This window comes from Anas acuta, chromosome 1 (assembly GCF_963932015.1).
Source record: "Anas acuta chromosome 1, bAnaAcu1.1, whole genome shotgun sequence".
NCBI classification, from domain to species: Eukaryota; Metazoa; Chordata; class Aves; order Anseriformes; family Anatidae; genus Anas; species Anas acuta.
This window is the reverse complement of record NC_088979.1, coordinates 112,748,708-112,758,696: the sequence shown is the minus strand read 5'-3', so window position 1 is coordinate 112,758,696 and position 9,989 is coordinate 112,748,708. Positions and strand designations below refer to the sequence as shown.

At 43.3% G+C, this 9,989-nt stretch overlaps 2 long non-coding RNA genes across 2 annotated transcripts; both read left to right on the top strand.

The window, feature by feature from the left end:
• The first annotated feature begins 1,812 nt into the window (after positions 1-1,812).
• On the top strand, positions 1,813-3,986 carry LOC137850225 (uncharacterized). Its single transcript, XR_011092383.1, has 4 exons — positions 1,813-2,031; positions 2,104-2,227; positions 2,570-2,622; positions 3,002-3,986. It is a non-coding gene; the product is annotated as an uncharacterized lncRNA (long non-coding RNA).
• Positions 3,987-4,110: 124 nt separating this feature from the next.
• LOC137861903 (uncharacterized) lies at positions 4,111-7,640 on the top strand. The gene is made up of 2 exons (XR_011099921.1): positions 4,111-5,420; positions 5,494-7,640. It is a non-coding gene; the product is annotated as an uncharacterized lncRNA (long non-coding RNA).
• Positions 7,641-9,989: the final 2,349 nt, after the last annotated feature.

The following is a 9,989-nucleotide window of genomic DNA, read 5'->3' as shown; positions in this document are numbered from 1 at the left end:
GGACTCGGTCATTTATTACGCTCCCCTGGCATAGCTTTAGCCCATTTCCCCTTGTCCTGTCACCAGGCACGTGGGAGAATAGACTAAACCCCACCTCTCTACAGCCTCCTTTAAGGAACCTGTAGAGAGTGATAAGGTCACCCCTGAGCCTTCTCCTTTCCAGGCTGAACAAACCCAGCTCCCTCAGCCGCTCCTCATAAGACTTGTTCTCCAGACCCCTCACCAGCTTCATTGCCCTTCTCCGGACTTGCTCGAGCACCTCAATGCCCTTCTCGTGGCGAGGGGCCCAAAACTGAACACAGTACTCGAGGTGCGGCCTCACCAGAGCTTCCCTAGACCCACTGGACACACTGTTTCTTATGCAAGCCACGATGCTATTGGCCTTCTTGGCCACCTGAGCACACTGCTGGCTCATATTCAGCCCGCTATCAAAAAATACGCCCAGGTCCTTCTCTGCCAGGCAGCTTTCCAACCACTCAACCATCTTCAGACTTCCAGATCTAGAGGAATGCTTTGGCTGCAGCCTAAAAGCCATGTGTGCAGAAGCTCCCCCAAGCCAGCCAATCTTCTTTCCACAACCTGCCAGAAAACAGCTGTCCTGGTTTCAGATAGGATAGAGTTAATTTTCCTCCTCGGAGCTGGTAGGGTGCTATGTTGTGGATTAGGATGAAAAGAGTGTTGATACCACGCTGATGTCTGAATTGTTGCAGTGTTTGCTTACACCAAGCCAAGGACTTTTCCAGCTTCTCGCTCTGTCCTGGCAGTGGGCACACTGGGGGTGCAGCAGGAGCTGGGAGGGGACAGACCCAGGACAGCTGACCCAAACTGGCCAAAGGGTTATTCCATACCCTCTGATGTCATGCTAAACAATAGGTAGGGGTGGCTAGCCGGGATGGGGGGTCCGTCTGCTCGGGGATAGGCTGGGCATGGGTCAGCGGGTGGTGAGCAATTGCATTGTGCATCACGTATTCCCTACACATTAGTAGTAGCAGTACTATTCTCGCTGCTATTATTTTTTTTTTCCTGTCTTAATAAACTGTCTCTGTCTCGACCCACAGGCTTCGTTTTCCTATTTCTCTCATCCATCCCAGAGAGGGAGGGGGAAGAGGGAGCGAACGGCTGTGTGGTGCTTAGCTGCTGGCCTGGGAAACCCACAGCAACAGCAACGTAGTCATGTAACCAAATTAAAGCCAAAACTTCCAGCCCGGTCCTTGACCTGAATAGGGAGTGAGGATCCGGATCCTGGCACTTATACGTGATAGTTTATATGCAGCTAAAGTGAATACTGTAGTCAGAGGTCATGGCGCTAGATTTTGAGAAGTTCTGCATAAAGAAGAGATCTCAGAGAAGCAAATTTAAATAAAAATAATGTCAAGAAAAGTCATTCTGATGGCTATATTCTTGATCTGTCGTGACTAGACAGATGAAAATCTACGACGGCAATTTTGCCTTTTAGGTCATTTTCTTTTTTCTTCTATGTCTTTCTTTTATTTAGGTTTGTTAATCTTATTTTAACAGCCTCTGTACTAATTTTCCTCACAGAATGACTAGCAGAAATATGACCCTTAAGTGCCTTTTGTAATTAATTCATTAGGGCAACACTAACCACTGAGCCCCTTGTCAGGTGATTCCTATTAGCGATAAGGAGCAATTGAACCTAAAACACTGAAGCCAGGTTGATGAGCCTATTCCACAAGGTCTCTTGGCTCCACACATGTGAAGTGAAATCTACCTGGTGGGGATCATTTCACCTTTGCTATAAAGAAAGCATGAGGAGATATGGGAAGAATTGACGCTACAGAGGAGGTTGAGATTCAGGTTATTTAGGGGGCTGTTCTACTGTCCTGGTGAAATGGACTCAGTGTTCTGGAGTAGGCTGCTTTTTCCTCATGTTTTCTATCATCTCTGTTAGCGAGCTTTGGAGACTATGAGATAGTCACGTTGTTGGTGACATCTCAGAACAGGAAAACCCTGGTGGTGCTACTTCCCCGTGAAGTGGTTTGACAGTAACTCAAATTCAGGATCTGGCAGGTAAGAGTCCCTGGGTTCTGCAGTTGTTCTCTGTCAGGGAGCTGAGGACTAACTTCACCTTGTTTTTTTCAGTGAAGTTCCATACGTGGATTCCCAGCTGGTCCCATTCTGAACGGGAATCCTTTCTCAGCATGGTGTCGTGTCCTGAAGCCGCGGACGAATGATGAAAAGAAAATAGAAATCATTGCAGATTGTGGTTGGTATCAACTTACATGTAAACTATGGCCATGCAAGTACCAACTACTGTTTCACCTTCCCTTTCTGTTCTTCTCTGGTTACTACTCCAAAATTCAGTGAAATCTGAAAAAAAAAAAAGAACAAGCAAACAAAAAAAAAAATTAATTTTAACATATAACACAGGCGCAGGGTGGTGGAGGCGCAGGGTGGTGGAGGCGCAGGGTGGTGGAGGCGCACCCACATAGATCGGCTCCTTTAAGAAAAATTTGGAAGGCGTCCTTGTTCATAGTTTCCGAGGGAGGGTCAGGGTCAGGGGAAGATGTGTTTTCGTGCTTTTCATTCTCCCTTTCCTCTCCTCCAGGCAAGTTATGGTAGCCTTCCAAAGCTTCGTCTATCCTTGGGATGTTCACAGAAGTACATTCTTCTCGGTATGTCTCCAGAATGCGCTTGAGGTTTTGTCAAAGTTTAAAGTAATCCTAAGGAGCATCATGCACAGATGTGTTTAGAAGTAGGAGAGTTATGTGTGGTAGGGAGATGGCGAGAATTTCTGGTCCCCAGAGTCTGTTCTGGTCCCCAGAGTCCCAACGGTGAATGGTGTAAGGTACTTTGAAATCCTTGCAAGTCGTTCTTGTTGTCAATTGCCACACACATTAAGGCCATGCAAGTGCCTTCTACTGTTTCCTCTTCCCTTTCATTTGTTGTCTGCTAAATAGCAAATATCACAGATTTGGTGAAATGCCTTAAAACAACTTTACGGTTTAAATAACAACTTTTTTTTTCCCCCTCTCTCTAGGTCTGCCAGTAGCTGACAAAGTAGAAAGTTGTGCTTTTCTGTTTCATTCTTGTATAGAGTTAGAGGCAATGGCAATGCAATCCGTGACTGAGGCTCTGCAATGGGGCAAGTCTATCCTACTGCTTCAAGTTCAGTGATGCAACCTGGGTTTACGCTACTTAACTTTCAGGGACTGAACCAATTTAACGCTTTTGGACTCTGACAATTATCTGAAAACGTTTCCACAGGTTTATTTTCTTCTTTTACGTTTGTTTGCTATCTCCATCTCATTCAAAGCAGTCAGGACTGCTTTGCTTCTCTCTCCTCTGGAAAAGTTCTCTGCACTAGGAACCATGGTTAGAATCAGAGTCCTCATCTAAGAGTATGGTGGAAAGTGTTGCGCTCCAAGTTAGAAACCGAAGAGGAAAATGTTCATGTATACGTAAGGATTGTACGCAAACATCTGATTACACCTTTTCCTACACCTTAACAGCTGCTTACACCTTTTAAGGGAAAACTTTATAAAGCTATATAGTTTATAAAAACTTGATAAAACTATATGGGTAGTTTCTACGTTTCCCTTAGGCATAGCGTACTCTTTTGTATTTTGCTTCTATACAAACAGTTCAAACTTCTAAAGTCCCGTTGTCAGTCATACAACCAAACAACCTTGCATGGCATTACATGTTCCCCTCCACATAGATCAAGCCCTGAATGCAAGATCAGTCAAGTAAATAATGCCAACGCGTAAAACTAATTTGAAAAAATTCTTTGTGGTCACCTGAAGGAGTTGCAGCATAAAAAAATGAGGTGAAGGAAAAGTTCCTTCCCTGTTGTTGTTGTCTTTGTTTTCTTTTCCATACGCTCTTAAAATGAAGGTCCCATTTTCTGGCCTTTGGCAGATTGCAAGCATGCTGGAACACTTCACTTAATGTAGACCATAGTTGTCCGAAAATGATATCATACCTGTAGCAGGCGGAAAAGTAGCCTGTGCCTCAGGGACTGTTTTATGCCTTTTGCTTAGATAGCACCCTACCAGCTCCGAGGAGGAAAATTAACTATGTTGTGGATTAGGATGAAAAGAGTGTTGATACCATGCTGATGTTTGAATTGTTGCAGTGTTTGCTTACACCAAGCCAAGGACTTTTCCAGCTTCTCGCTCTGTCCTGCCAGTGGGCACGCTGGAGGTGCAGCAGGAGCTGGGAGGGGACAGACCCAGGACAGCTGACCCAAACTGGCCAAAGGGTTATTCCATACCCTCTGATGTCACGCTAAACAATAGGTAGGGGTGGCTAGCCAGGATGGGGGGGGGCTGTCTGCTCGGGGATAGGCTGGGCATGGGTCAGCGGGTGGTGAGCAATTGCATTGTGCATCACGTATTCCCTACACATTAGTAGTAGCAGTACTATTCTCACTGTTATTATTATTTTTTCCTGTCTTAATAAACTGTCTGTCTCGACCCACAGGCTTCGTTTTCCTATTTCTCTCATCCATTCCAGAGAGGGAGAGGGGAGAGGGAGCGAACGGCTGTGTGGTGCTTAGCTGCTGGCCTGGGAAACCCACAGCAACAGCAACGTAGTCATGTAACCAAATTAAAGCCAAACCTTTCAGCCCGGTCCTTGACCTGAATAGGGAGTGAGGATCCGGATCCTGGCACTTATACGTGATAGTTTATATGCAGCTAAAGTGAATACTGTAGTCAGAGGTCATGGCGCTAGATTTTGAGAAGTTCTGCATAAAGAAGAGATCTCAGAGAAGCAAATTTAAATAACAATAATGTCAAGAAAAGTCATTCTGATGGCTATATTCTTGATCTGTCGTGACTAGACAGATGAAAATCTACGACGGCAATTTTGCCTTTTAGGTCATTTTCTTTTTTTTTTATGTCTTTCTTTTATTTAGGTTTGTTAATCTTATTTTAACAGCCTCTGTACTAATTTTCCTCACAGAATGACTAGCAGAAATATGACCCTTAAGTGCCTTTTGTAATTAATTCATTAGGGCAACACTAACCACTGAGCCCCTTGTCAGGTGATTTCTATTAGCGATAAGGAGCAATTGAACCTAAAACACTGAAGCCAGGTTGATGAGCCTATTCCACAAGGTCTCTTGGCTCCACACATGTGAAGTGACATCTACCTGGTGGGGATCATTTCACCTTTGCTATAAAGAAAGCATGAGGAGATATGGGAAGAATTGCCACTGCAGAGGAGGTTGAGATTCAGGTTACTTAGGGTACTGTTCTACTGTCCTGGTGAAATGGACTCAGTGTTCTGGAGTAGGCTGCTTTTTCCTCATGTTTTCTATCATCTCTGTTAGCGAGCTTTGGAGACTCTATGAGCTAGTTACATTGGTGGTGACATCTCAGAACAGGAAAACCCTGGTGGCGCTACTTCCCCATGAAGTGGTTTGGCAGTAACTCAAGTTCAGGATCTGGCAGGTAAGTGTCCCTGGGTTCTACAGTGGTTTTCTGTCGGGGAGCTTGAGGACTTCCTTCACCTTGTTTTTTTCAGTGAATTTCCATACATGGATTCCCAGCTGGTCCCATTCTCAACGGGAATCCCTTCTCAGCATGGTCCCGGCATCCGATTCCTGAAGGTGGCTATGTGAGTGTCAGATAAAAGCTTTTCCAGGAAAGCAAGATGGTAAAAGCTTACTGTTGGGCCCCTGATAAGCGTGGAAGGGGGGAGGCTCTGCCTGGGGCATGGAGCCTTTCCTAAGCCTTGGCTCACCTGCCACCCCCTGACAGAGCGGACAGCCTAGCATTAGCATGACCAAGGGCCACCCCACCAGGCACCCATCCTCCTGCAGACTTTCTGGCTCCCTCAGCACCATGCATCCTTTTTAAACTTCATACAAGACACCTTTTTGTCCTGTAAATAAATTAAGCTTGGTTATTTAATAAGCACCCCCTGTTGCACGTGCAGCGTGCTTGAGTCAGTCCAGGGAAGGCTTGGGACAGTCCTGGTACTGGGCTCATTATTTTCTATTTGCTGATCATAGGTTTTGTTACCCAGGATATCCTGGGGATATAGCCCATCTTGATACAGACGCACGGGGTTTTCTCTTCTAGGCAGTTCTTTCCCTGCTCCAGCTGTGTAGAAAGCCTTGTCAAGTGCTCCAGCTTCATTTTAATTTATGTGTTTGTTTTAAAAAGCTGTGTACAGAAATTACACTCACTACCTAGAACAGGATATTAATTACCTTATGTCGTCTTTGTTGGATTTTAAGCCATCACTTACAGAGCAGGCAGACATTAGAAAAATGTGTGTACACTAAAATGCCAGAAGAAGCAGTGTATGAAGGAGAAATTTAATTTTATTTATTGTTTATGTTAGCAGGTAATTCTTCCTGACTTTGCAATTAACTTTCAGTGATAAGCCAAGGAAATCGTCTAAAAAGCTCTGCAGGGGAATAATGATTAGTAAATCCCATCTAAGGAGATTTTAATAGAAATAATACAAAATCATATTTAAAATGATCCCTCAAGGACAAGACAAAGCACAGGGAACACACACACCTTCTCCCCCCCCCCCCAAGATTACTTGATTTCAAGGAACATCGGATTATGTCTTTAAAACGCCTCTTCCATCTGTTTTCTAGTGTATGATGTTTCATCTGTTGCTTTGAAAAGTACCAGGTTGCCCCAGTAAGATTTTAATCAGTGGAAAAAATGTAGCTGTTTGCCTGTTGGTTCCTTTCCAAACAGGAGGACTTCCAAATTAACTCTGGCATCCTTCACAGTTTGAAACACCCTCATGTGGTGTACATGAAGTAGTGAATAGCTTGCTATTGTCAAACAGATGACTCACAGATGCCAGGGCTTGGCAAAGAGAAATATGCAAACAAAGGCGAGAGAGAAGCAGATACTATATTGATATGAGCTGACACCGAGAGTACAAATGGCAGAAAAAGTGAGGGAAGTCAATGTTAAAAAATATGTATTATTTGATAGCTATCTAAGTGTTTGAAGAGATCTGAGGAAATATAGAAAGTGCAGTTGTAGTCACAGCGTTTTTCTGACTTGATGTAAAATGGGAAATGAACACCGTTATTTGGTCTACCGCACTTGAAGAAGTGATATTTTCAGTGCAGTAATGTCTGCAGAGCTTTGAGATTGAGTGTGTCTGATGGTTTTAAATGTTAAATAATTCCATTAGAGTCAGGGTAAAAATGGTAATGAACAGCTTGGAAGAGTCTGAGTATACTGACATGAAATGTTGAGCAATTAGCTTCTCTCTGTGTAAGTGAATCCTGCAGTTCTCTTCTCATCAGTAGTAAAGTGACCTTTAAAATATGCGGATGACACAGAAGCTGTTTCAATAACTATTTTGATCTATTGTCTGCTGATAAATTGCGTGTAAGGATTTGGAATTTACATGGCACAGTAGATTTGGGACTAAAATGGAAGATTTTGAAAAACCTTAACTGGGAGCTTTTTAATAGCAGCAGTGCATCCTGTTGAATTATGAGACGTGTTATTCCACGTAGGAAAGAGAATGAGGCTAAGGTTACTGCAGCACTTGATATCATCAACTTGTTATCTGTTGCTTTAAGGCAATTTGAAAAGTTCATTGTTATGCTTTTGTATTCTGTGTACAGCAACCCAAGAGCCACATGTTAAAATTGCAATAGAAGACATTTGTGTGTTTGGAATTAGCTAACAGCAAAAAACATATGCTTTTTAGTGCTTAAGGAGCATCAGCCTGATCTGCACAGCTAATCTTTTTTTCTAGGTATTTGAAAATGGGAGGGTTAGGGGTGTGGGAATGGGATTTGAGCTGCTAGATTGCCTGGGCTGTCTGTGACATTGGATTGTGCTCTGCACTGAAGCACAAGGGAAATGATGAGCCTGTTCATCTATATAATGCATAAATCTATATAATGCATAAGTATGGTTGTACAATCAGTGGGAAAATGGAGAGTAAAGCTTTAGCTACACCATCCTCACTGATCACTGAATGCGATTGATATGTGAATATGCCAGGAATGTGGAGAAATACTTCATACTGACATTGATATAGAATTAAAAAACGTAGATAATAAAATAATAAATAAATTTTATTATCTATATTCTATATTATATATTATTATTATATCTATATTCTATATTATTTATTTTATATTATTATTTTATTATCTATATTCTATAGCCACTAAAACATATGCTTGAAGTGGAGTTTTTGAAGAGTCTCAGGTGATGAGACCCTAGATAATTTGGGGGCTTAGTTTGTGGGGAAAAAACTTGTATATAAATTTAATTTTTTTCCATCTCTTTATTAAGGTACATCATTGTAGGGTTTGGAACTGATTACAGCAAAAAAAAAAAAAAAAAGGAATTTTTTGGAGATAGAAAGAAACTGAGGTTTTGGGGAAGGGACCATGCCATTTAATGCTCCTCATCTCTAGATGAGCATGAGAATGATTTTTGAACCATAAGAAAATTCTTCTAGCACTTACTGCCAGGAAGTATCTGTGCATCGCATCTGATTCTCACAGCTGAAGTTTCACCCTGCAGAGCTGAATGGATGCATCCCCTTCCTGCACCACTCTGGTTGCAAGTTGCTGCTGTCCAGCACAGTCTAAATGTCTTTTGCAGTTTGGAGGTCTAGAAACCAATCCTAACCATGAGATCTAGGGAGCACTCATGCTGCATGTCACAGTGTAAAGGTGCCGAAATGGGCTGAGAACAAATGAGGTCACTGGGCAGTGGCAGCACCAAAGTACTGATCATATCACATTCTTCTGCACTATTAAAGCTTTGTGGCAAAGGGCCAGAGCAGTTTGGGAGGCAGTCAAGAGGGCAGATTGGAGACTCTCTCTCCCCTTCCCCCTTTTCTAGCTGATCTTATGGCTAAGGACTCCCAAGAGCTGCTCTTGCAGTAGAGATTAAAGCACAAGGCAGTGCCAGTGAGAATCCTTTTCCCTACCTGTTCCTCTCCAGGCTCTGCTGTCTGTCATACACACCCCATCCTCATCACATCATCTGCAGGGTGGGAAATGCAGGGTGGGGCCTGGAAGAACATGAAGAGTGCCATATCAGCAGTCGGCCCTAATCATTTCAGGTCTAGATGACAGCTTCTGTTTTTATGGCTTTACTAACCACAGTGAAGTACTGCCCCAAGGTGGGGAAAGGTGTCCTGTAGAGCATACCAGCCATGGTGAAGTGGTTGCCCCTGTGCCACAGAACTTCCCCATCCTGAAAGACAAAGCTGCAAAACAGCCATGGTTGCCAAATGTGTTTAAGGAATTCACACATGCTGGTTTGCCGGGAGGTCCCAAGCTGTGATGGTGGGAACGTGAGAAACAGAGTGCATTACAGCAAAGCAGGGATTCAGAGAGAACAGACTTGCACGGATACAGACCATAAGTGTAACTAATGGAGAATGCTGAAGCTCCCAAACAGCAATTCCTTCAGTTCAAAATACGAATTTCATTATGAGACAAAATGTCTCTGACCCAAAAACTATCTGTATTTGAATAGTGTGGCTTTTTCTTTCCCACATCAGAGGCAAGTACACTAGATGGTCTTAACTGGAAGTGATAGCTGACCTGCAAGACAGCTGAATGCATGGCAAGCCCACTGTTGATGTTCCTTCAGATAACCAGTATACCATACTATAACTAGTGATAGGACTAGGGGAAATGGCCTCAAGTATACCAGAGGAGGTTCAGGTTGGAAATTAGGAGACATTTCTTCTCAGAAAGAGCAGTCAGGCATTAGGACGGGTTGCACAGGGAGGTGGTGGAGTCACCATCCCTGGGGGTGTTTAAGGAGAGATTGGACATGGTGCTTAGGGACATGGGTTAGTGGGTGACATTGGTGGTAGGGAGATGGTTGGACCAGATGATCTTGGAGGTCTCTTCCAACCTTACTGATTTTGTGATTCTATGATTCTTGTGTTTGAGGAGTCCCAGGACAGGAATGCTTTGAGAAAACCCATTACTGAAATTGACCTATTTTAAAGATTGATAAATGTCAAAGCTCTAAAAGCAAAATGCCTTTGTC